The sequence below is a fragment of the Sceloporus occidentalis genome, unplaced genomic scaffold (genome assembly GCF_023333645.1).
Source record: "Sceloporus occidentalis isolate IW3139 unplaced genomic scaffold, rSceOcc1.0.p SCAF_2, whole genome shotgun sequence".
NCBI lineage: Eukaryota > Metazoa > Chordata > Lepidosauria > Squamata > Phrynosomatidae > Sceloporus > Sceloporus occidentalis.
The window spans coordinates 235,503,857-235,530,227 of NW_028316982.1; the positions used below are offsets into that span (position 1 = coordinate 235,503,857).

The 26,371-nt window shown below is 38.6% G+C and overlaps 1 protein-coding gene across 1 annotated transcript in view; it reads right to left on the minus strand.

Moving 5' to 3' along the window:
• ZBTB20 (zinc finger and BTB domain containing 20) overlaps positions 1 to 26,371 on the minus strand; it is a 590,333-nt gene that overhangs the window by 377,555 nt on the left and 186,407 nt on the right. Inside the window, exon 4 of the mRNA XM_089512479.1 lies at positions 681 to 770. The gene's annotated coding sequence lies outside the window, so the exon portion shown is untranslated. The remainder of the gene's footprint in view (positions 1 to 680; positions 771 to 26,371) is intronic.

Sequence of the window (26,371 nt, forward strand, 5' to 3'; positions counted from 1 at the left end):
CTGTAATTGAAACCATTCCTTTGCTGTAAGTGTTCCTCATTCTCCTGAACCACTACTTTGTATATGGATTCAGCTGTTGAACTATAGGATTCTAACAAAAAACTAAGTATTTACATGCTTAAGGTCTGCCACAACCAATTTTAGAAATACCTTTTTGTCTTATTGAAAGGAAGAAGATAAAATATTTTGACTGCTCTGTGCCACAACAAGATGGGTACCAATGCCTGCAAGCACCCACAACACACACAAAGAATTACGAATATTCTGTTATTGCAAGGCATCTGACTCTTGTTGTGGTATCCCAAGAGGCTCTTTCTTCCTTTCTGTTTTCATTTCATGAAGGGACAAATATTCTTTTTGACATAATAAAGGAGCAAGGATACTATTTGATGGCATTTTGATACTTTTATTATGCCAAAATGCATCCAGAATGGTAGAAAATATATGCCTATAGAGACAATGTTCCTAATGAAATTTGAAACAGCGAGAACAAAAGATTAACAATTTTGGGTCTGAAATAAAGCACTTCAAAAATGTAGCACAATTTGAAATTGCAAGAAGTATCTGTAACTCCTGTTCAAGGGCAGCCTGACCTTTTCCACCTGGTTCTATAGTAACCATGCTAACACATGTATGTTAAAGGATGAGTGACAAAAGGTACTCCAAAAGCTTTTACTTACAGGAATGAAGTACTGCTTGATCTTTTTTGTTTTTTTTTTTTGTTTTTAAGGTGCAGTGATTTCAGCATCTAAAATGTAACTTCAGGCACTCTGAAAAGAAACAGGTTAAAATCTCTTTCAGTTATAATTGCTATTTCAGATTTAATTAAAAATTAAACTTTCATAATGTTTCACCATCCAAAGCAATGCATTATCAGTCAAGCATAGCTTCCCCCACACATACTTTTTTTTTTTAGTTAGGAAAGCTCTTTCCAGAGTAGTTTGTAATGAAGAAAGGAAATAAAGAAGGCAATTCAGAATAGAAAAATACAGCTCTGCATTAAAGGATTCCAAACAGCATGGTGAAAAGGATGGGGGTGTATCCTTATATCAACAATCTAACTTATTAAAAGAATTAGGCATAACAATTAAAAAAGACAGATGAAATTACCTATGATTGTGGAAGGAATGAGCAAAAAAATTGCACATACAAAACGAGGAACAGTTTAGGACAAAGATGTAATGAAAGAGAATCTGCACTTTTAAATAGTATCAAGCAACACACAAGAAATCTTCAAGGTTCTACAGACTGGCTTCTATCTCCAGTGCTGATGAGGATTTCACCTATATCCCCATTTATATATTTTTTTAAATTAAGTTTACAGAATGTCTGACTTTCAAATTGTTGTTAAGAAATAAAAAAACAACACATGAGGCAGATTACAATTTTGTTCAAAACTGTTTTTTACTATTTTTCTGGCAAAATCTCTTAAAATCATAGTTGGAAGAGACCATAAGAGCCATCCAGTCCAACCCCCTGGGACTACAATGTTTAATTAGAGCCTTTGTACATTAAAATTAATTATTTGAGGTCTAAAAATGTAGATTAATTACATCAAAGAAATTATTATTTATATCTAGAAAAGTGCCCACATTCATCTCAGGTCTGTGTCAGAAGCCAAGAAAAGGTTACATACATTCAGTCACAAACTATTTCAAGAATTTGATTCTAAAGATTTAATCACATTACTAGTCAGAGCTCTATGTCCGAAGAGAGAAAGAAAGAGCAGCTGCAATGGTTCTCAGGAAATATTAATTTTTTTAAATAAAAAATTATCCAAATTTAGTTTCAGACTTTTTCTATGACATAGTGCTTTATTTTTAAAAATGCTACTCATTTTGAGCTATTTTTAATAATTTTAACAAAACTCACCCATATAAATTCCTTATTAGAATTCCATGGTCCACTATGATTTTAATTCATGACCATAACGAAGATAAAGGCACACATACAAATGCAGATAATCTCTTCATGGAATTAAATTTATCAGTTTTAATTAAGGTAAGTATAGACTACAAATTTCTCAAAAACACAGAATTTCACTTTCCTTGGTCAAGTACCTCATCTTTCCAGTTATGAAGTATTTTTTTAACTTTCCAACCAAGGAATTAAAAATAGCCCTTGAGTTGTAAGGAAGCAAGCAATATTTTGGTGAAGAAGCTGATTCAAAATTCAAGATACAATAGAAGGTATGAGAGATTACTGTTATTTATTCATCTTCTTTTTATATACATCAGTGTCAGCATTAGCATCTAAGAAGCTGATTAGTAAACTCAGACATAGCAGTACAGGAAGAAACATTAAATTTAATGGATACCTACAACACCTGGAGTGGGATTGTGGAAAAATGCTAAACTACTCTTAGTTATTGACGAAGTGGGACTTAGCATTTTTCACAATACCTCTTCACACTTTCCTCATGCACAGGGTGATGACGATAATCTAGCTGGCTGCAGAAAAATTATATTATTCCAGTATTCCAACTGTTTTCTTGCACAAGCTGTCCCTAGATCCTGTTTATGTTCCCAAAGAACAGGAACAGTTGACAGCATGCAGCTTTTGAGAGGCCTTGCCCAAATAATTATTTTGCTAAAGATATAAATTCTTTGTACAGTAGATCTGAAGCTGGCATTCTGAGAGTCTTCAATACAATCTTGCAAGCTTTGCTTGTACTCTTCCTGTCATGCCAGCCTATATTGTGCTCTGATTTCTAAGATTCATTATGCCATGATCTTTACAACCTCAAAAAATGATAGCCTCTTGTGCCTCAAATGATCTTCAAGGAATAACAGCAATATCCACCATCACCACCATCATCTACAACAACAACAACGTCAGTCGATAAACAGATCTCACCATAAAATCACAGCATCACTGTTACTTTTGTTCTGCTGTAACACAAATAAATGTTTCAATGGAATCAGTTTCATAGCTCGGTGGAAAAAAACCCTGGGTGCACAAACAAATGTTTCAGTGCGATCAGTTTCATATTTCTGAAAAACTGGGAGGACAAAGGAATGCACTGGAGATAAATCATATGGGTCTTAGCAAAGACTTTCACACTGTTCCAACAAAGGAAGTAGGTAGAAAATTATGGCCTAGATACTAATATAATAATATAGAAAAACAAAGTCTGTCAAGTTGAACATTAATTGTCTTAAACAAAAGGCAGAATAGAGAAAAGGCAGAATTACTCAACACCTTCTTTGCCTCAGTCTTCTCAGAAAAGGCAAAGGGTGCTCAACCTGAGGATAATGGAGCAGAGGACAGAATAGGGGAATTTCAGCACAGAATAAGTAAAGAGATAGTAGAGGAACACCTTATTAATCTAAATGAATTTAAGTCTCCGGGACCAGATGAACTCCATCCAAGGGTATTAAAAGAACTGGCAAATGTAATATCGGAGCCATTGGCAATCATATTTGAAAACTCCTGGAAAACAGGAGAGATCCCAGCTGACTGGAGGAGGGCAAACGTTGTCCCCATCTTCAAAAAGGGGAAAAAAGAGGATCCCAACAATTATCGTCCAGTTAGTCTGACATCAATACCAGGAAAGATTCTGGAGCAGATCATTAAACAGAGAGTCTGTGAACATCTAGAAGGCAATGCCATAATCACAAAAAGTCAACATGGGTTTCAGAGAAACAAGTCATGCCAGACAAATCTGATCTCTTTCTTTGATAAAATTACCAGCTTGGTAGATGAAGGGAATGCTGTGGATATAGTATATCTTGATTTCAGTAAGGCCTTTGACAAGGTTTCCCATGACATTCTTGCAAACAAGCTTGTAAAATGTGGGCTAGACAAAGGAACTGTTAAATGGATCTGTAATTGGTTGACCGGCCAAACCCAAAGGGTGCTCAACAATGGCTCCTTTTCATCCTGGAGAGAAGTGACCAGTGGGGTCCCACAGGGCTCTGTCCTGGGCCCAGTGCTATTCAACATCTTTATCAATGACCTGGATGACAGAATTGGGAGCATACTTATCAAATTTGCAGATGACACCAAATTAGGGGGAATAGCTAATACCCCAGAGGACAGGATCAAGATTCAAAATGACCTGAATAGACTAGAAAGCTGGGCCAAAGCTAACAAAATGAAATTCAACACAGAGAAATGTAAGGTATTGCACTTAGGGCGGAAAAATAAAATGCACAGATATAGGATGGGTGACACCTGGCTGAATGAAACTACGTGTGAAAGGGATCTAGGAGTCCAAGTAGACCACAAGTTGAACATGAGTGAACAGTGTGATGCGGCAGCTAAAAAGGCCAATGCTATTTTAGGCTGCATCAATAGAAGTATAGTGTCTAGATCAAGAGAAGTAATAGTGCCACTGTATTCTGCTTTAGTCAGGCCCCACCTAGAATATTGTGTCCAGTTCTGGGCGCCACAATTCAGAAAGGACATTGAGAAACTGGAGCATGTCCAAAGGAGGGTGACAAAAATGGTGAAGGGTCTGGAAACCATGCCCTATGAGGAACGACTTAGGGAGCTGGGGATGTTTAGCCTGGAGAAAAGAAGGTTAAGAGGTGATATGATAGCCCTGTTTAAATATTTGAAAGGATGTCATATTGAGGAGGGAGCAAGCTTGTTTTCTGCTGCTCCAGAGAACAGGACCCGGAACAATGGATGCAAGCTACAGGAAAAGAGATTCCACCTGAACATTAGGAGGAACTTCCTGACAGTAAGGGCTGTTCGGCAGTGGAATGCACTTCCTCGGAAGGTGATAGAGTCTCCTTCCTTGGAGGTCTTTAAACAGAGGCTGGATGGCCATCTGTCAGGGATGCTTTGATTTGGATTTCCTGCATGGCAGGGGGTTGGACTGGATGGCCCTAGTGGTCTCTTCCAACTCTACGATTCTATGATTCTATGAAAAGGGGAAAAAATCTATCTGGAAATCACTATTAATATAATAAAGGAAGAACTTCATTTTCACTACTGGAAATTGGTTTGCTATTCAAATGGATGACTTTCATAACCAAGTCTAAAAACTAGAGAAACTAAAATATAACAAGGAAGGAAACTGTATTTTATTAAAACCTCAGGGAAATTGTAGAGTTTAATGCTGTAAGCAGGCTGCTCAGAGGCAGAAATCTGGTCTAGAGGGTCTACTGGCTTGATCCACTGAGATAGTTCTTATACAACATCTATCACCTAAGGAAGTGGTTAACATGTTATACAGCATTTTCTTCCTTTGTAACTTCATTGAAATTAAGACTCCCTCAATTTTCCTTTATACTAAGAAAATCATCATTGAGGAAAAAAAATGCAAATGAAACGTTCCAGTATATCAGCTCCCCTGGATCATATGGGAGCACTCACTGCCCTTAGGAAATATCTATCCCTTTCCTGCAGGTGCTGAACCATACCAGGTTACACTCAGATGCATCTCCACTAGTATCTAGGAAAGAGGCATTGAGCAAGGATGAAGAAGATAATTATTTCCACAATGCCCCAAACAGTAGGATAGTCAAAGCTTCTCTTTCAGCAAAGTAAAACAGAGATTACAGACAGAAGTGCATTTTTTTTTGTTTTGACGTTATCTTTTCAAAGGCTAATTTTAAAACATACCATAATAATGATTGTGGCCAAATCCAGAGATTTATTTCAAAAATGCCTTATGACTGGATCACATGCAATAAAACACTGGGCCCTTCTCTTTCAGCTACAGTCTTCCATGCGACATTGCAGTTCTTTACATGAAAAATTAGGTAAGTATATTTAATGGCTTTGATTTTTCATGGTAAAAAATGGGGGTCAGGCAATGGCGGTTTTAAAATCTAGGGAGGAGCCATTTAAAGCAGTGATTCCCAAACTTTGGTCGTCCAGGTACAGCTCCCAGAAGTCCCATGCAGCTTGGCAAGCACTCGGGAATTCTGGGAGCTGACATGCAAAACATCTGGAGGACCAAAGTTTGAGAACCATTGATTTAAAGGAAAAATTAGTCTAAATGCTGGGGGGGGGGGGGGGATCCAGTATATCTTCAATCTCCCTGGTTTGACAACAACAGCAAAAAAACTAATGTAAGATAAAATGTCTAATATAGTAAACATGACTAAAATATTGATGAACTGTTTTGAACTATGGTCAAACCCTACATTCTGCACAATAATGGCAAAATAACAGCAACAACATTGCTTTTTGAAATTTAGTAGCTTTAAAAACTCAAGCTGTTTCTTCTGGGACAAAAATAAAAAATCTGCTGAAGTTTCATAAAAGTACATCCACATTTCTAATAGCTCAGAAGTTGCTTGGACTGGCAACCAAATCCCCATTTTACAAGAAGGAAAATGAATCACAGAAAGAAAAGAACATCAAGCAAGACAGTGTAGCTGGAATCTGGTGGTTAGAGTTCATGGCTGATGCCCTTAGTAAACATCACCATCCCCACCATTTCTATTTACTCCTTTACTCCCATCTCTCATTATTACCCATAATGATCACAGTCAGTTCAAGCATTTCAGTCTGCATCTTCCTTTAAGTATATCTTCTGAATGTGCATTGCATTTCAGTAGCACATTACAGAAGCCACAAAATATTTAAATAATTCCATTTTTCTATTTTATCTCACAATGCTGAAAATTTTATTTATTTTTTTAATATGTAGTAAGTTAAAATGAAATCTACTGGACCTGACTAAGTAGTGTCCACCAGCAGTTTGTTTACAGTGATGCCAGTCCAATCTCTATGAAATGTAAGAGTGAGGAATAAAGAAACCCCCATATACACACAGTTCCCAATATTAGATGGCATTCAGCTTCTGGAACTAGAGCTTTAGATATTTAAATACAGCCAGGCTATCTTAATGGCTTTCCATATTAAATTTGATACAGTATTTTAAACTAACCATTCTTACCTCTGCATTTGATAAAAGGAAGCATTCTTTACAAAGAATGGCACTTGGACCTGACCCTCACAGGGACAAATTTAGATCTCACTCTCAAAACACTGTATTTTAAAAATGAGTCTTTCATTGGCAAACTGCAGGAGGAAAGTTGTTTCTCTTTGCTCTAAACCACATGCAGCCCAGAAGGAGGAAGTCCCACACAGTAAATATATACAGAACAGTTTCCTACCTCTGTGTGCTGTAGAAAATCCCACTGTGTTAAGTAGGGTTCTACTAAGGCCACTAAAACATATTACCCTATTAAACTCACTGTTTCTTTATTGTTCTCCAAATGCTAATGAAATGTTCCAGTGCAGTGTTTATATTAGAGTACTTTAGAAAAGCAATATGCTAAAAATGTTTCTCTTAAAGTGACAACACTTTTTTTTCTTTTTAAAAAATTAGTGTTCTCCAAGAGCCACTAGACAAGCAATTTCTGCTCTTTTTCTAAACCTCCCAGTTTACAGCTGTTTACCTAATCTAATCCTGTGGTTTGGGACCAAGCCACTTCTTGGGGCATACAGCACCTAGCCCATAATTGCCACTATATAAGAAACAACAGTAAATGCAATCAGTTGTAAGAATTAGGTAGTCTCTCACCATTCACAGCAGTGTTAAACTACTGTATATAAGTCTCTTCTTTAAGTTGTCAAACATTTGTGTTACTCAACATCTCATCTTTTTGAGATGATTTTAAATTAATTTTTAACATGAACTATCTAATTTGCTATCAAAATAATGTAGAAAGGAAAGTGGGAAGAGGAGGAGGAAGAAAAAAGCGAGGAAGAAAAAATGAGTGAGAGGGGGCAAAAGATGACATACAGCTTATACACAGCAGGGGTCTTCCCCAACCCACAATTTTGACTGTAATGAAAAGCATCCTTCCTCTCTCTTTCTACTTCCTCTCTCTCTACTTTTCTTAGCATTATTTTTTTTCCAGTGCATCATGCCATCTCATGATGTGTCCGAAGTATGACAGTTTTGTCATCTTGGCTTCCAAGGAGATTTCTGCCTTGATCTGCTCTAGGACCCATTTGTTTGTCCTTTTGGCTGTCCATGGGACCCTCAGCACTCTTCTCCAGCATCACATCTCAAATGAATTGATTTTCTTTCTATTTTCTTTCTTAACTGTCCAGCTCCCACTTCCATACATAGTAATAGGAAATACAATGGCTTGTATAATTCTAACTTTTGTGATCACTTTCATTTAAAGATCTTTTCTAGTTCTTTCACAGCACCTCTCCCCATTATTAATCTTCTGATTTTCTCACTGAAGTCCCCGTTCCTATCAATGTTCAATTCCAGATATGAGAACTCTTTTACTATTTTATTTCTTTATAAACTACTACAATGATCAATGCAAAGAGACAGAAAACAATAGACAGAGAAGAATGAGAGATCTATTCTATAATCAAAGGATATTTCAAACCAAGGACTGGGACACGCTATGACAATAAAAATAACATAATTCATAATTCAGCAACAAGAAGGAATAAAAAGACATTGGATGCAATACACAGAAGAGTTATATAAAAGAGATGACAAAATGAAGGACATATGTAACGAAGAGCCATATGAAGATGAACCCCAGATTCTAAAAAGATGTAAGCTACAATAAGGAACAATAAGAAACAATTCACCACGAACAGATGATATTCCAATCAAACTGCTGCAATCTACATTGACAGAGTCAACTCTAGAGCTAACTAAAATATGTCAACAGATATGGAAAATAAAACACTGGCCAACAGATTGGAAATGATCAATATACACCCCCATCTACAAAAAAGAAGACACAAAAGACTGCAGCAAATATAAGACCATGGCACTAATCTCCCACACAAGCAAAATTATGCTCAAAATTTTGCAACTGTACATGCTGAGAATGCTGTGGATCTAGAAGGTCCTAATTTCAACAAGGTCCTCCATGATATTCTTGCAGGCAAGCTGATAAAATGAGGGCTGGACAATGCTACTGTTAGATGTATTTGTAGCTGGTTTATGGACCAAAACCAAAGAATAGTTACTAGTGTTTCCTCATTATTCTGAGGAAAAGCAAAAAGGGAGGTGCCACTTGACTTTGTCCTGGCCCAGAAGTGGTCAACAGTATTCTGAAGGACATGGAGGAAGGAAAAGAGGACATGCTCATTAAATCTGCAGATGACACCAATTTGGGAGGAGTAGTTAATAACTCAGAAGACAGAGTCAGGATTCAAGATGACCTCAACTGACTGAAGAATTGGGCCAAAGCTAACAAAATGACAGGGATAAATCCAATTTAGTGAGGAAAAATCAGATGCACAAATACAGGATGGGTGATACCTGATTGACAACAGTATACATGAAGGGAATCCAGCAGGCTTAATAATACACTGACTAAACATTATTTCAGATTGTGGTACCAAAAGAGAGAGAAACTATAGGGACTGGAATTCCAGGTTTCATAGACAGAGGCACAGGGGGGAAAAGAACAGTCCACTATGCTGTTTTCATCTGCTCTCTCTCCCCTTCTCCTGAAGCTTCAAATGTTGTGGCAAATTCTGGGGGGTGGAGGCAAACTCAGCACCACAGAGTTGGACCTATGGAGACTTCGCCAGCAGCGTAGGTGATCCTCTCCCTCCCTCCTCTCTCATGAGCAAATAAATGAGCAGTGGGTGCTCATCAGTGAGTGAATTCTCAGGTCTTCTCTACAGCTCTTCTCTCGGTTATCATTTTAAGTTTTAAATTCTTTTTCTTAAAATTGTAGTATCAGATATGGATCAGTGGTTAAAAGCCAGTGCAGTAAATAACCTGAAAGATAATATGAATATTGACCAAACACCAAGAATTTCTCAGGACGCATCCAACACTTTAGTAGTGGAAAAGAGTGAGAAGGCACATTCTTCAGTTCTTCAGACAAGTGAAAAGAGAAAATACTATGATGAATACATGAAGTATGGATTTTTGTATAAAGGAGATGAGAACTGTCCAAAGCCCCGGTGTGTGATGTGTAGGGAAGTATTATCCAATGCTGCCATGAAACCTCCTTTACTCTCATGTCATTTACAAACAAAACATGTTGTCTGCACAAAGGATGTAGTTTTTTTCCACCGGCTAGCAAAACATCACAATATGACGTCGTTTCTGTAGTAAGCTAACAAAGATAATGAAAATGTCCTTGAAGCTTCCTATCGTATTAGTTATCGTGTTGCTAGATGTAGTAAGAATCATACTATAGCTGAGAATTTATTTTCTCCTTCTGTAAAAGATGCCATTCTGTGTATGTTTGGAGAAGAACATGAGAAGAAAACTGAACAATACCACAAAGAATTCAGGATATGTCTAATGATGTTAAGGAGATGATAAAGAAAAGTCAGCGGACTCCCCTGATGAGCTGCGTTGCCGCCGGGAGGTTGCGCCGACCGAGGAGGCCCTTCCGGGACTGGTACGCCCCAGCATACTTTGCTGGGGGCATCACTAAGCCCAACATGCTTTGCTGGGGCCAAAAAATGATCTGATTAGCTGGCTGAGGGGCTGGGGAGGAACTTCCTGTTTTGGCCGCTCTAGGAGGCTCGGAGGACCTCTCTATGGTCCTGGTTTCCGGTCCTCCAGAGAGATGATTGGTCGGCTGCCCTGGAGGGGAGGAGTGTGTTCCCGGCCCCTCCCTCTTTGCAGTGGCCTATATAAGGCCTTGTTGCCTGGCGTTTGGGGCCATTTTTGCTTGGTTCCCCACCCTCCCTCCCTCGGGTTGGTGTGTTTTTTGTCACAACTGAGGGGCGGCAGCATAGGCCATGATCTGCTGAGAGTGGTTTCCAGGGCTATGGAGCACTGGAGAGGGAGTCCTTTGGACCTGGGTATATTGAGGGCACACGTTATGGCCATTGAGGGAGCCATTACGTTATTACGTTACCCGGTGACTAGGGGCTTAAGGGATAAGAGGCAATCATAACTTTACATAGCTGCGAGATTGCGTTCCCTAGCCCATAGGTCATCCCGAAATTGCGGTCATTGATAACCAAGGTGTTGTTCGATTTTACAGATCATGACCTCATGCTTTGGGCCAACCCTACACTGTTTTAATGTTGAGTTAATAAAGTTGTGGCCATTCCTCCAACTTTGGTGTTGTGTTTATTGTGGCGGCGCCCTTCCAAGGCAATACAATTGGGCCTCTGCATCGATGGATTCTTTATCCAAGGATTCAGGCATCCACAGCTTGAAAATATTCAAACTAAGTATAAATTCCAAGTAGAAAACTTTGCTTTTGACATTATATAAAAGGGATGCCATTTTACTATGCCACTCTACTTAATGGGACTTCAGCATCCACAGATTTTGGTACCCAGAGGGGGTTCTGGAACCAAACCCCAGTGAATAGCAAGGGGCCACTGTAGGTAGAATTAAGAGCAGTAATTTCTTTGCTATTCAAATGTACAAAGCACAAATGATGCTTATTTCACTGTTTTGCTTTTTATTCTGATGTACTGAAACAGCCTCTGTTTTAAAAAATTCCAAAGAAGAAGACTACCACACTCCTAGGTAGTGTATTCCACTGTCGAACAGCTCTTACTGTTAGGAAGTTCTTCCTAATGTTGGAAGAACTCTTTTGCTGTTTACCTTCCCACCGAAGTAGTACCTATTTTTCTATTTGCATTTGCATGCCTTCAAACTGCTACGTTGGCAGAAGCTGGGACCTGTGATGAGAGTTCACCCCATCATGCAGCATCCAGACCACGAACTGCCAACCTGCCAATCTTGCAGTCAACAAAGTTAGCATCTTAACCACTTGAGCCATTGCAATCCATTGTGTATAAATGCTGTAAAATAAATCAATAAAATAAATATTGCAGCAGTACTGATTACAAAATGCTGTAAACTAGCTTTGGCCCTTTTCAGGGGCTCTTGAAGGTGCTATAGATACCTGAGACAATCAAAAGGGCCAAACAACAACAACCTTGGGCTGTTCCATAAAGACCACATGAAAGTGCCAAAACAATACCATGCACACAGTGAAAAATACTGATTGTACAATTCCCTAAGAAAAACAACTAATGCTTAGAAATTTGCAAAACTTGTAAAATAAAAGCATTTCTCCCCACTGGTTATATTTAATCATCTAAAAATGTGTGTGGGTTGAAGGAGATTAACAAACAGAAAAACTAACTCCAATATATAGGGCCAAATTGTACATAACATTGAGTTCTGTTTTTCTTTTCTTAATTTGTTTGAAAAGAAAGGCATTTATGAAATGTTCAACAACAGAGCAAAATGAAGGGCTGCTAAATCCTTTCCCATCCTGGGGTTCCATAACTAAAAACAAGTCCTCTCCTGGTGGATTTCTCATTTGTTGTTGTTGTTGTCAGCTGCCTTCAAGTCAACTTTGAGTTATGGTGACCCTGTGAATGAGAGACATCCAAGTCACACTATCATACATGGGGGCAAATAACCGAACACTTTGTACCCTTTTCTATTGCTGGGAATAAAACAGGTGTTAAGTGAGCAATGGCAGAGGGAAAATGTGAAACAGCCCTTATCTACTGCTTCTGTAGTCCTAATCAGCCTTCCATAATTGTTTTGATTAGGGGGAAAAAACTGTGGGGGAAAGCTATGAGATTCCATGTTATGTGTAGTTTGGCTCTCAAAATCGCAAGACATTAAATTGCTCCAGATAATACCTTCAGCAATCTTCTCAATATCAATACTATTAAGCACAAGCAGAAAATAATGCATCAGATCAATTTCATGATATATTAAAAGGCAAGTGAAGGCATCACATGCCTCCAAGTCTTCATTGTAAACAACAACAAAGCAATTATAGCCACTCTTGTGGAACCAGCAAAATTAAATAAAATCTCACATTCTAAAACATATTGAAAGGAGAAGATACTGAGGATTATTTGGAAACAGAAACAAAATCCTCTGCACTGATATTAATAAAGACTAATGAAGTCAGTGCATAAAACCAGAGAAAATACATGCTACTGTACATCCTACAGATTCTGATCTATCTACCGAAGCTGTTTTTTTCTTACTATCTTTTGTACCTTTTTTTAAAAAGAAAAGCTCCACAGAGTTCACTCTTCTCAATTCTAATGAAGATTTTCCAAAATCAGTTTATAGACAAATACACATACATATATGCTCGCTGTTGGACTGGTAAGTACACATGCTGGGGTGGGAGGGAGTTAATGTGTGGTATCCAGCTCTGCAAATCTGAGTGCATCACTCAGAATAATTAAGCCAGCCAGCCAGCCACTTCTCAATCCCCCCTCTCTCCCCAGTAAACAGGATTATTAGGGGAAAATTTATGGTGTCATATCTTTGCAGATGAATGTATGTTGCCCGGCACCTGTTTTTGTTTCGCTTTTTAAAGGAATTTTACTGTGATGTTATCATTGTGCATTAGAACTGTTAACAACTATCACCACGACAATAGTCAAAACCATACAGAAAGTATGAGTAAAGATCAAGCAATATCCACTACAAGACAAAGAGAGTGAATTTATGTGCTTATCATCTATCTTATCCATTCATTACAACAGAAATTTGCCAATGATTTGACTGTATAATCAGATGTTTGATTTCTTTAGGAACTACATTATGGGAACTCTGTTCAACAACCTCCAAATGCACTTGTTTTCTTCCCTATTCATTTCTATCAGAGTGGGGAAAGCATGTGGCTCTCCATATTATGCTGGGCTGGAACTCCCTTAGTCTTATGTCTTTGGGTCTGTAGGATGTGGCTAGTGGGAACTTCCCTTCAACAATATTTGGACAGCATGCCACCTTGTCCATGATATATATGTTGAATTTCTTTTCCATTTTTGGTTGACTTCTTTGCAGTGGCTCACACTATTAATAATGTGCAATGAATATACTAAAATGTATTTAAAATCATATGAATATATTTTTCAAAGATGTTTTTGTATATTCATTATTCCAACTGGAGTAGGTGCCTGGTGTCATCTTCTGCTTGTTCCCTCTCCCTTTTGGATTCCTTCCCAAAGATCAGCTGTGATTGATAGTGCAGTGATGGAGAAGAGGACAGTCCAAGTAATAGGCCCTGACTCCTCATAAGCTGCACTCCCTACTCTAGGATCATGCCTATATAGCTTCTTTTCCCCTTTTCTCCCTCTCCAAAATGGCAACTAGAAGTGAAGTTGTGTAATTTTTGGAAATCAATTTGGAGGGGAAAGGGTATTGGGATACTCAAGGTGGTGAGGGAGGCCTTCTTTGCAAGCTGGAGATATTCCTGATTCTCACCTGAAAATAATGCCAATTAAAAATAAAAATTGGGAGGTTGGAAGAGGCTATGGAGCTACAAAAATGTGAATTTTAAATGTAGATTATTTTAATATGTATATATCTTGTCCCTTTAAATTGTATGCATGTCCTTTTTAGTTGATGGGTATTTTAATTTATGTGTTCTAACTGATCTGTTGTGTCTATGGGATCCAGGGCTGCTACCTTGATCTATAGTAAGATATGCTTCTGGTGTTGCATTAGGAGAACATGCCAACTTCAGATAATATACTGGTCTATATAAGGGTGTGAGAGAAGTATGTGCCAATATAGCGGCTCTTTAGGTCCCCCATAAACATTGAAAATAAGATATCTGAAAGAATTGTTGCTTTCAAATGAGCTTAAGGGAGTTTGGAGGCCTTTTTGCCATGTTTTGGGACCACTGTGTGCCATTTTAGGCTGAGAAGCCTTTTTTTCTAACAAGAAGTGAACAGAAAGTTGATTTCTGGATCACTTCCTGCTGTAAAAGAAAAGCCTCTTCAGGATCTAAAATGGATCACAAGCCCCAAAGCATGGCAAAATTGTTTTTGACAACCCCTACAGAATGTCTGGTGCAAAACAACTGAATTTTTTTGCAGGTGGTGTGGTGAGACATGGTGCCCTTCAAAGACCACTGTGGCCTTCTATCCATTGACAGTTGCCTACCCCAGCCTACGTCCCATCATCAGTCCCAGCTAATGTACACCCCATGGGATTTCAGTGAGTGTTAAATTATTTTGGAATGAAATTAGTTAGTGGACAAAGAACTGGATTTAGTCCCTTGTCTTTTACTTCAGTCTTGGGAAACATAAATCAGATGTGGGATATAGTTTTTGTGCTTGATTCTGATGCTATATCACAAGTATGAGCATTCACTAAATAGAATCATGGAAATTATATGCATATAGTATAATCCCTGTAGCCATGGGGGTATGTTCCCAGACTTCCCATGGATAGTGAAAATTGTAGATAACAGCAAACCTATATTTTACATGGATGTTGACTACAGAATCATATTGGAGGACCTTCAGGTCCCAAGAGAGACCTTTTTTGGGGGAGGGAGTGAAACTGCAGGTACCAGTTATGCAAATATATGGTTTGTGCTGTATTTACTTGGAAAGTAAGGCCCGTTACAGACGGGCCTAAAAGGGTGCACTCTGCGCGTGCTAGGGTTACAAAGGGGAGTCCTTTCCGGATGCCCCCAACCCTACGACGTGCAGAGTGCGCACAAAATGGCGGCGGCCATTCCACATGGCTGCCGCCATTACTACGTCATGACCGCGCCGCCTCTAAACAGGGCAGCGCGGTTGTGACGTAGTGGGGCCGTGTGAGGGCGCATAGAGTGCCCTTTCTGCGGCCCCGGAAGGAGCTCCATTTTGGAGCTCCTTCCAGGTATGAGTTGCTGGGCACAGCCTTTACATGGCTGCGCCCAGCGACGCAGAGGAGAAAGGGGCCAAGCGGCCCTTTTCTCCTCGTCCCCGCTGCCGCAGGGTGTCCTTGGGGCTTGAAGCCCCAAGGACACCCCTTTCCAGGCAGCGGGGAAGCGGCCTTTTGCTGCTTCCTCGCAGCCTGGAAAGCCACGGATCAGGGCCTTGGAGGCTGCCTTTGTGGCAGCTGAGGCCCCGATACACCGGGGAAAGGAGCGCCTACAAACTGCCCCAAACGGGCGGTCTGTAACGCGCCCAAGTCTATCTTCATTGGGCTTCTAAAACTGTGGCCTGAAAAGAAGGGACAAAAGGAATGGCTTTTGGCAGCTTCGGAGACATGGCGTTCAGATGACATACTCTCCCAAAGAGGCTGGAAGCTGCTCTGAAGCCGTGCTGAGGTGGCAGGAGTCAGACTTTCCAGGACCAGTTTAAATATACTTCTGCCAGTGGCCTGTTCAAGACTCTGGTGGCAGCCCGCTTTGGGAGCAGGCTGTCTGGTCACCATGGTCCCGGTTTGATTTCGAGGGACATCTAGTTGTGAAGTTGAAGGCTTTCATGGCGGGCATCCATAGTTTTTTGTGGGTTTTTTGGGCTATGTGGCCATGTTCTAGAAGAATTAATTCTCTGAAGAGGCCAGCAAGAAGAAACTCTTCTAGAACATGGCCACATAGCCCAAAAACCCCACAAAAAAATATAAGACTTCTAGTTCCTTCATGCCGGTCTGCTTCAGTCCTAAGATTCATTACTAATATGTGTATATATATGTACATGCAATATCATTTCATACCCATGTCCTAGAAGCTATAAGTAAAAGTTTTACAAATCACTTTATGGCCAGACTTCCTCATAATTAATTAATTCCCAATTAACCTTTGGGTTTATCCCCAAAATCTAATTAACTGCTACCCATCCCAACTCTTCTCTCTATGTACAAGGAATTTGCACCTTTTCTACTTTCCAAAATGATCCAAGTGCATTTCCCTATGGCTTTTGCTTAGGCTTTCATTATTCATTATTTTTCTTGAAGGTTATACAGTTAAAATTACTAATTTTTTATTTGAACATTTATATTAAGCTGCTAAGATTTTTAGTAGCTTAGCAGCCTTATTTCTATGTAAGAGAGTAAGCCTCTTAGATTCTGCACATGGGCTTCTCATCTAAAATGAAAGATTTTAGAAATGAATTGAAAAGTAACACTGATTTAATGACGCTTTTTTAAACTAAGGAGTCAGTGTTGATTTCTATGGAGTTCCACCAGTTATACCAACTCCTAAGCTCAGTCTCACTTACTTGTGATTTGAATGAAACAAAAACACTTACACTACTATTGCTGAACTTCAAGATATTATATGAAATGTCACTGAACTTTTAGGTATTAATTCTTTAAAGAAGGGGGAAAATTAATCTGAGGTCCAACAAGAAATGACTTCCAGGTCACAGGTTGACTCAAAAGCCTTAATATAAACAGTAAAGTGTCTGAGAAATGTTTGGTTTATAGAACTGTGATGCAAATGCATTTCTAGTTTAACCAAATGTACTTCAGAGATTTTTCCTGGACACCCTAGGAAATAATTCTACATAGCTGCAATCTCTTATCATTATTAATGTATTTAGCATTATTTGAAAATATTTCATATTGGGGAAAACATTTACCAGTAACAATGAAACATAAATTTAAAACAGCAGTCAGCACTAAATATGTGCTTTACAGACCACATTAAAGACTTTGACTGCATAGATCATGGAAATCTATGGATTGCTTCATTGGCATTTGAAGCTCAACATGTCCAAGATGAAGCGTCTTGTCTTTCCACCTAAGTCCTCCCTTCAATATCCCTTTTCTGTTTCTGTCAACAACAACCTCTATTCAACTGGTCCAGGAAGCCTGCAGCCTTGGTTTCACTTACAGTTCCTCTCTGTCTTTTATTCCCCACCTCCAAAGCCTGTAGATGCTTTGTTTACAACATTGCCAAAATCCATCGATTTCTCTCAGCCTCTACTGCTAAGATTCTGGTCCATGCTCTGGTGGGTCTCTGAACTAGATTACTGTAACCTCCTTCTAGCAGGGCTTCCTCTTTCTTATCTTCACCCTTTAATTTCCATCCAGCTTTCAGAGGCACGGATCATTACATCTGCTCACCACTTTGACCATGTTTCTTCTTTATTGTCATCCCTTCACTGGCTCCCCTTTCCCTTCCGTATCCAGTATAAGCTTCTGTTGTTAACTTTTAAAGCTCTGCTGGCCCCTCTTTATTTATCTGAACTTCTTTCTTCTTACATTCCCATTTGTACCCTCCATTCTAGTAGTCAAGGTCTGCTGTCCCAATCTAGGATCTCCACTGCCCCATCCCGGATTCATCCCTTCTCACTTGTTGCCCCTCACTCCTGAAACCTTCTTCCCCTATGACCACAGGTCATCATTTCCTTGATGACTTTTAAATCTGAGTTGAAAACCATCCTGTTCAGGGAAGCGTTCCCAGACACGGTGAGAATATTTATCTGATATTTGATTAGATAGTGGACGTTGATGTTTTAATTGTTGCCTGTTTTTTTAACTAAATCTATTTTATATTACTACCTACTGTTTATATGTATTTTGTAGATTGTACGCCATTTGCAGGTTTTATATTTTTTATTGATTATCTGTATGTACAGCGCTGTGTACATGTACAATGCTATAGAAATAAACTATAACAGTAATAAATAATAAAGATCTTAAATGGGAGTGCCACTACATTTGTTTGTACACAGGATGAGAGGCGGGTGCTAGAATACCAAAAACCAGAATGGTTTCCAGTCGGAAAGGGTGTCAGACAAAGCTGCATTCTATCCCTCTACTTGTTCTGTGCAGGAACTATCATATACAGAACAGGGGAAGGAACGAAGCTCAGAGGAAGGAATATCAACAATCTAAGATATGCAGATGATACCATACTATTAGCAGAAAATACTACAACTACTAAAGAAAATCAAAGAAGAAAGTGCTAAGGGAGGCTTACTATTCAGCCTTAAGAAAACAAAAAGAATGACCACTGAGGATTTTCATAAATTCCATGTAGGCAATGAGGAAATTGAAATAGTTATAGATTCCTCTTATCTTGACTCGTTGATCATAATGGAGACTGCAGTAAAAAAATCAGAAAAAGACAAGGACTAGGAAGAATTGAAAGACATAGGCCCACAATAGACAGGCAAGACAAAGCAGCTTCCAGCTGCTTCAGAGGCACATGACACACACCCTGAAAGTGACCAGAAGCCACATGGGAAGCATGCCAAGCATGCTCAAACTTGGAAGAGCCAGCACAAAAAGGAGCAGTGCAAAGCCACTCCTGCTGGCGGCCGAGTTGGAGACTGTGGCAGAGGCCCGGATCAGAACCAGGCCTGTGTAGTTGCAGCAGTCCAGTGCTGATTGGGGGCTGACAGGCACTGGAGCAGCCAGATGATGGTCCAAGCTGCTGGTTTGCATGACCCCTTAGCTGCGTTAGTCTGAAAATTAACATGCAAAGGGATCTTGCAGCATAAATGGACCTAAATCAGACATTAGAAATGGGAATACACAAAAACTGGACTTCAGTCTTTCTGAACATTCCATCTCAGACTTCAGAACAGTGGTCCTTGAACAAAATGCAACAAAAAAGACTTGAAAGAGAAATAACAGACTGCAGGCCATTAACTGGAGTTGTACAGAGAATGGTTTTCTGGCATTCTACACATATTATAGCATTGGTTAACACCCAGCCTCACCAGAGTGCTCTTAGCCAGTTTATCACATATCCTTTCTGGCTCCCACACTACATTCATTCATATGGTTATCTACCCACCTTGGCTTCAGGCAACATCCTTCCTCTTACCTTGTCTCCCAGGGACCATCTTTAAAACTCAACCTGTCACCTCATCTCCACATTCACAAAGTTTTGCATTTTTATGGACATCTTCACAGCCTGCACTTTCCACTCCATCCTTTGCATCTGAGGAAGTAGATTCAAGTTTATGTGAAAGCTTGTGCTATCAACTTCTCTCTTTCAGTTAGTCTCAAAGGTGCTATAAGATCCCACAGGACTGCAATGGGCAGCTATAAAAGAACTAGACAAGATCCAAAGGTGCAAAGATATACAACTGAACCTAAAGTTAGGGTTGTCCATGCTGTCGTATTTCCCATCACTATGTATAGGTGTGAGAGCTGGATGGTAGAGACCTCACAGAAAGAAAGTCAACTTTTTAAAGATGTGGTACTAGAGAAAAGTTCTGCAGATACTGTGGGGAGCTAAAAAGACAAACAAATGGGTCCTATAACAAATCAAGCCTCAATTTTCCCTAGAAGCTAAGATTACTAAATTGAGTCTGTTGTACTTCAGTCACATCATGCAAAGGTACGAATCACTAGAAAAGATAATAATGATTGGAAAGGTCTACATCAGTGGCAGATGTAGACTAAGGGGACGACAAAGGCCTCATATAGTTGGATAGACTCAGTCAAGAAGGCCACAGCCCTGAGTCTACAGGACCTGAGAAGATCTGTTGAGGATAAGCTGTCCTGGAAATGTCTCACTCACAGTGTCACCATGAGTCAAGGTCGAGTTGAAGGCAGTTAACAATACACTAAATAACAATATCAATAATTACTATTTTTCATAAAATGTCTCAATGTAAGTAAACTCTTATACAAAGTTAAAAGTAATGAAGCCATGCCTGTGGGCTTTAAATGTAACCAAAGCTCTTGAATAAGAAAAAAAAACCTTGCAATTTTAAGAAATTCTTAAAATTTTCAGAATTTTAAGAAATTTTTTGAAGGAAAAGGGGAAAGAAAATTAACTTCTAAAACTTTCAGAAAGTGACTATTAGTTGTAACATTTATATTTTACATGCTGAAATTTTAGAACATGTAAAAATTGTTCAAAGTATCAACACTGAAACATGTTTTCAAAAAAACATGTTATCAAAATAGAGTATCTGCACAAGAAATACTAGATCGACTTCTCAGATATGTTCAATGAAAATCCCTAAGGCTACAAAACTGTGATAATTTACCTGTTAGCCAGCTCCATTGAATTCACTTGGGATTGTTTTTGAATAGACATGACATTAACCAAGAATTTCACAGAATTACCTCAAAACAACATACTATATGTAATCCTGGTGAAATTCATTTAGGACCATCTAATTTATTAAAAGGAAAAATACACTCCAAGAAATCAGTATTTTCAAGACAGACAATATCATTTTATTTACAGAAACATAAAACTCAATGCAGTAAAATGTATCTGGAATGCTTTAAAGAGTAGTTCTGAACCACTGCTCCATAGGAACTGTTTCAGATACACTGGAATTATTCTACTTCCCAGCTAGGTACAGTTTTCATAGTCCCCCCTCCCCCATTTGTTAGTCTACATCTGCCACTGATGTAGACAAAGATTCATTTTTGCAAGCCAACTTTTTGTTTTAGTGCTAAACCATCCACTTGGTATTTTGCTAACTCACAGTGACAACTTTTTCAACCCACCTGGACTGTCAGAAATGTTCATAGCACATTTGCAAGACACATGGAAATGTGAATAGTTATCTAATAATGAGAACATTATAAGAACAGAGATGGGCTTTTTTTATTTGATGGTAATGGTTACAGTATTAACATAGTATTACCTATTACTCTTAATAAAGAGAAACACATTATGCTATGAGGAAAGCATGATTTCTCCTCAATAAAGGTTAATACTTGTATTTTTATTTATTCAAGAAAACATACTAGCACCTGTTCATCAAAATGATTATACTGTATAACATGTTTACATTTGACTTAAAAGGTATAAAGTCATATAGATTGTCAAATGGCATCCACAAGCTGATCTCATGGCCTGGAGGTAAACTGACTGGGTGGCAGTCATATTCTTTAAAAAGACAACAATACTATATATTACACATAAAAAGAGAATTATATTCCTAAAGCTAGGGAGGAAGTGTTTAAATTTGCTAATGAAAGCCAATCCAATCGCAATGACTCTTCACAAATAGTATCATGTCTTCTATGAGAAAGGTAGGAAAAATCTTTTTTACTAAGGAATAAGAAAACTAGGTATACACATGAGACAAAATCAAGAAAAAATGACTTGACATCAGAATGTCATGGCTTAATCATTTTCATTTGAAAATCACTGTCATTCAACCTTAAACAACCTACCATAACTCACCCCACAGAGCACAAAGTAAAGCCCTTTGTTTTCCTGAATTTTATACAATGGTTATGTTGCCTTTTCCCATCTTAAATGTATGAGTTAGGCACTTCTACTTTCCTCTCATTTCATGTCTGTATGTGAGATCCATATGCATGATTCTGTCATGATGATATGATGGCAAGACGAAGCCAAGCTTGGGAAACAAGGGCAGGGGACAAATGGCTGGAGGCGAAAGAGATTTGTTGTTTTATGACACTGTTGTTCCTGCAAGTGGATCAGGGCTGTAAACCAGGGATGCTCTCCTTCCTTAAGTGCTACAGTATGACTGAGTACAAGGCAGCTTCTTCTGTTTTCCCTATTTGCTTAACAAAATACAGTATATTTCTGGTATGTATGTTCAGAGCCATGTCAACAATGACCTACAGATATATCATGCAGTCCTCCCTCTGTTCTTGAGGTCTTCAGACTGGCGTCCCTTGGCTTATGTCCGAGGGACGAATGAAGGGGGAATGAGTTGGGCATGCACCCCTGGCGCATGCCCCTGCACTCATATTCAGGCCAATGGGGCTTGAATATAAGAGAAACTGTGTTTGCGAGGGGGTCCAGAACAGATCCCCGTGAAAAAGGAGGAGCGACTGTACAACAAACCAAGAACCAGAAATAAGGAGAAGACAAACATCACAATACCAACATTCAGAAGAAAAAAGGGACTTCCAACCTTGGTTGATTTCACCTTGCCACTGTTCATATTTGGGAGAAGAGAAACACAATTTAAAATCACAAATTCATGTTTTCAGGCTGAGCAGTCATTTCCATGTATGCATTATCTTTTCCATTCTCTTCCCAAAAGTTACTGCCATACTTCTTTATCCCATCACATAAAGAAGGGATGAAATAGGTCAGGGAATTGCTGACCACACTTTCCACAAGGGTAACAGTGATAGCTCATTACAGCAAAAGTAAAGTAAATATCTTAAAGATTATTATAGCATGAGCTTTCTGATAGTACATCAGACACACAGAGTGTTACCTACAAGTCCAGGTAATAAAAATAGTACAAGTGGTTATGAGCAGGAGAAAAAGTGAATTCTGGAGTAAATTAAATGCAGTAAGTACTAACAGTCACAATGACATGAATAATAACGGACATTCACAAAAGTGTGGTAAATACACACAACATACCTAATCTAGTTAACACATGCAATATGGTAGGAAACTGTAATTCCAGCTGAAACCATTGATGGTACTAGAACCTTCAACTGCAGTTTAGCAACATCTCATTCATTCATTCATTCATTCATTCATTCATTCATTCATTCATGGTATTTATACCCTGCCCTTCAGCCCTAAAGCTATCAGAGAGGCTTACAATTATTATTTTTAATTAGACAGTCCCCTGCCCTCAGGCTTATAATCTAAAAGACATCACACAAAAGGAGAAGGAAATGGTGGTGGGGAAGGGGACGAGGTCCAGTGGTTATTCTCTCCCTCTGAGGACTGCACCAAGGCAGATAGACTGGAGGGAGGGCTCTTCTTCTTCAGGCTAGCCCTGGTGGAGCTGGGCCTGCCTGTTCATCTTTCAAACCTCCCTTTCATTTTTCCTTCCACAAAAGCTATTTATAGTTGTCAAGGTGCTACAGTTCTCTTTATTCTTTTTACTAAGCATAAGATATTTATTTATTTATTTATTTGAAGTAGATCTATCAGTTCTGCCACCAAAATAGGAATCATAAAGAAAAGTGCAGTCTGGTGAGAAGAAAAAACATCATCCTCGAATGCTGTGAGTGAAACCTTGACCTCTAAGAGGTTCAAAATGTTTTTCTTTACCTATGCAAGATTTACCTGTCCTGATTGTTCCATTTTACATGTGCATATTGTTAGTTTGTAATAAAAAGCTCTAAGACATTGTTGAACTGCCCTTTTCTCTACCTTTTCCATGTTTTTTTTTTTTTTTAACTTCTGGTGCCAAATTTTCTGTTAAAAAGGTAAAAGAGCACATCTGCTTTGTTATCTGAGGTATACCTGTAATAATAATGAAATAAATAGCAACTAACATTGGTGGTAAGTGTTCTCCCAGTTTTTGCACTAAAATATTACATAGGGGATTTGTTTTTTTCTCGGTTTCTTTCCTGCGTACTCACAGCATGACTCCAAAATGAATCCTTCAGTTTACAGTCTTACACCACTGCAGGCATTAAACTCAGACCCAGCAAAGGCATAAGGATAAAAGCTCACCTACTGCCAATCTATAGAGAATGTTGAAATGTAAATTTATAATGCCTATCACATTGCAAACCACAGTTCACTCCGCAACAAAGGCTGCATCCACACTAGAGAAATAATCCAGTTTGACACCACTTTGACTTCTATGGTTTAATGCTATGTATTTCTGGAATTTATAGTTTGTCGTGACACCAGAGAAAGCTAAGTATCTCACAAAACTACAGTTCCCAGAATTCTATAATATTGAGCCATGGCAGTTAAAGTGATGTCAAACTGGATTATTTCTGCAGTGCAGGTGCAGTTCAGATGCAGCCACAGTTATAATCTTCATGAAAGATTAACAAAACATACAGCATAGCTCACATCTTTCAAAATATTCCTTGCAGCCCCCATATTAATTGGAATTCACTGTCTGAAATGTGCACTCCATGATTACTTCTGATGCTAAATAATTAAGGTCTACGTTGGCAAAAGTAGGCCCAATAAATATGCTTTTTATAGGGAAGATGCTGGAAAAAAATTGGTCCCCTACAGAAATATCAAGGATATTTTGTACGTAGCACATACTTCTCATTTGGGGAGAAAGGTGGGGTATAAATCCAACAAATAAATAAATGAAAATGTCACAGGATTTTTTTTAAACCAAAAAGTTAATCATACCTTTAAGGGGTTAAATTGCAATACTGGCCAGTTTTTTTTAAAGGTATCTGTCATCTGAAAACTATCAGCCTGTTCTGAACAGCTTTTAACACATTTAGATTTTTTGCCATAAAATATTCTATTTATTTCCCAGCAGCTGGTGTCAAAAAAGTTGTTGTTTTTAAATATTACTCTTAAATAAATAAAATCTGTTTTCATATTGTGTAAAATTAGTTTTGCCTGCTGTGAGTTTGTGGCATTATGAAATGATCAGTTGTCTCCATGAATTATTTAAAGAAAGGCGATCAGATAAAACCTGATGGAGACACAGTATAATATGTATCATTTGTATAAATTTGGCATTTGTGCTTGTGTATGGTGGAGAGCCTACTTGCCCCTTCAGTTAGTTGCTACAATCCTTGTCCCACCTATTCCACAGAAGATGGAGGAATGTTTCTGCTTTTCTGCATGCAATGCCCATAGTCAGCTTCCCAGTTGCACACAAGATGCTTCCTATGATGAAACCAAAATATATTTAAATAACTTCCCTGGTTGTTCACACAGGTAATTGCTTTTCAACTGGCCTTCAGTGGCATTAAGCTCTTTATGTATTCTTTGTTTTAATTTCTGGTTTGACAGTACCTCATACTTTTATTAAACACTACTGGTATTGTTAGCAATTCCTCTGGAGTCTTAAAATTGCTCTGTCTTTCAGGGAAGCTATAACTGTACAGCCATAATTATTCTCACTTTTTATTCTCACTGCCATTTTTGGAAGGAAGGAAGGAAGGAAGGAAGGAAGGAAGAAAGGAAGGAAGGAAGAAAGGAAGGAAGGAAGGAAGGGGATTTAATGAATCTTTCAAGCTCAAGAGGCAGAAATAAAATAAAATAATAATACTGTGTCAGATAACTATTTTTAAGGTTAAAGGGTTATCATGACAGTACCAAAAGATAAACAGATAAGAACATCGCTGATAATGAATAATAGTTGGCTATAAATTATTGTTACACTCGGCCCCCGGGTTACGAAAATAATCCGTTCCGGCGCCATTTTCGTAACCCGGAAGTCTTCGTAACCCGAGAAAGCCATAGGCGCTAATGCAGAGAAGCCACGATTTGGTGCGAAATAGCGCCAAAAAGCACCAAAAGGTTATTCGTAACCCGGAATAACCTTCGTAACCCGGAAATATTTTTTATTTTTTTTTTTCTTCGTAACCCGGAAATTTCGTATCCCGGCGCGTTCGTAACCCGAGGTAAGAGTGTATTTGGAACATATCTGTATATGTGTTTAACCAGAACTCAGCTGCTGCAGGCAAGGTCTGATATATAGTATGCTAGACTATTTTTTATTTTTATTTATTTTTTTGGTTTTGTTTCATTTCCAAGTTACTTTGTTCAGACTAAATTACATACAGCAACATCAGAGTAAAGAAATTTTTAATCGAATAAGTATGATCAACATCCTGAACCTAAATTTAAAATGTAGATGGAACATTTACAAATTACAAAGAACTTAATCTGGATTGAGGCCACAGTGAAATAATTTTTCCAATGGCAATTTGTCTGCATCCTAGCATTTAACTTCAATCTCTGTGATGTTCTTAAAGTGCAAGCACTCCATATAGCCTGTAGAGGAGGGAGCAGGCTCATCTGAGTACCTGCTCAGTATTGTCACATAACATTGTGTGATCAATTCATAGTAATGGAATGGAAAGTAGATCCTGTGCTGCTGCTCATTTTACCCACTAGGCTAGTATGAACTTCCT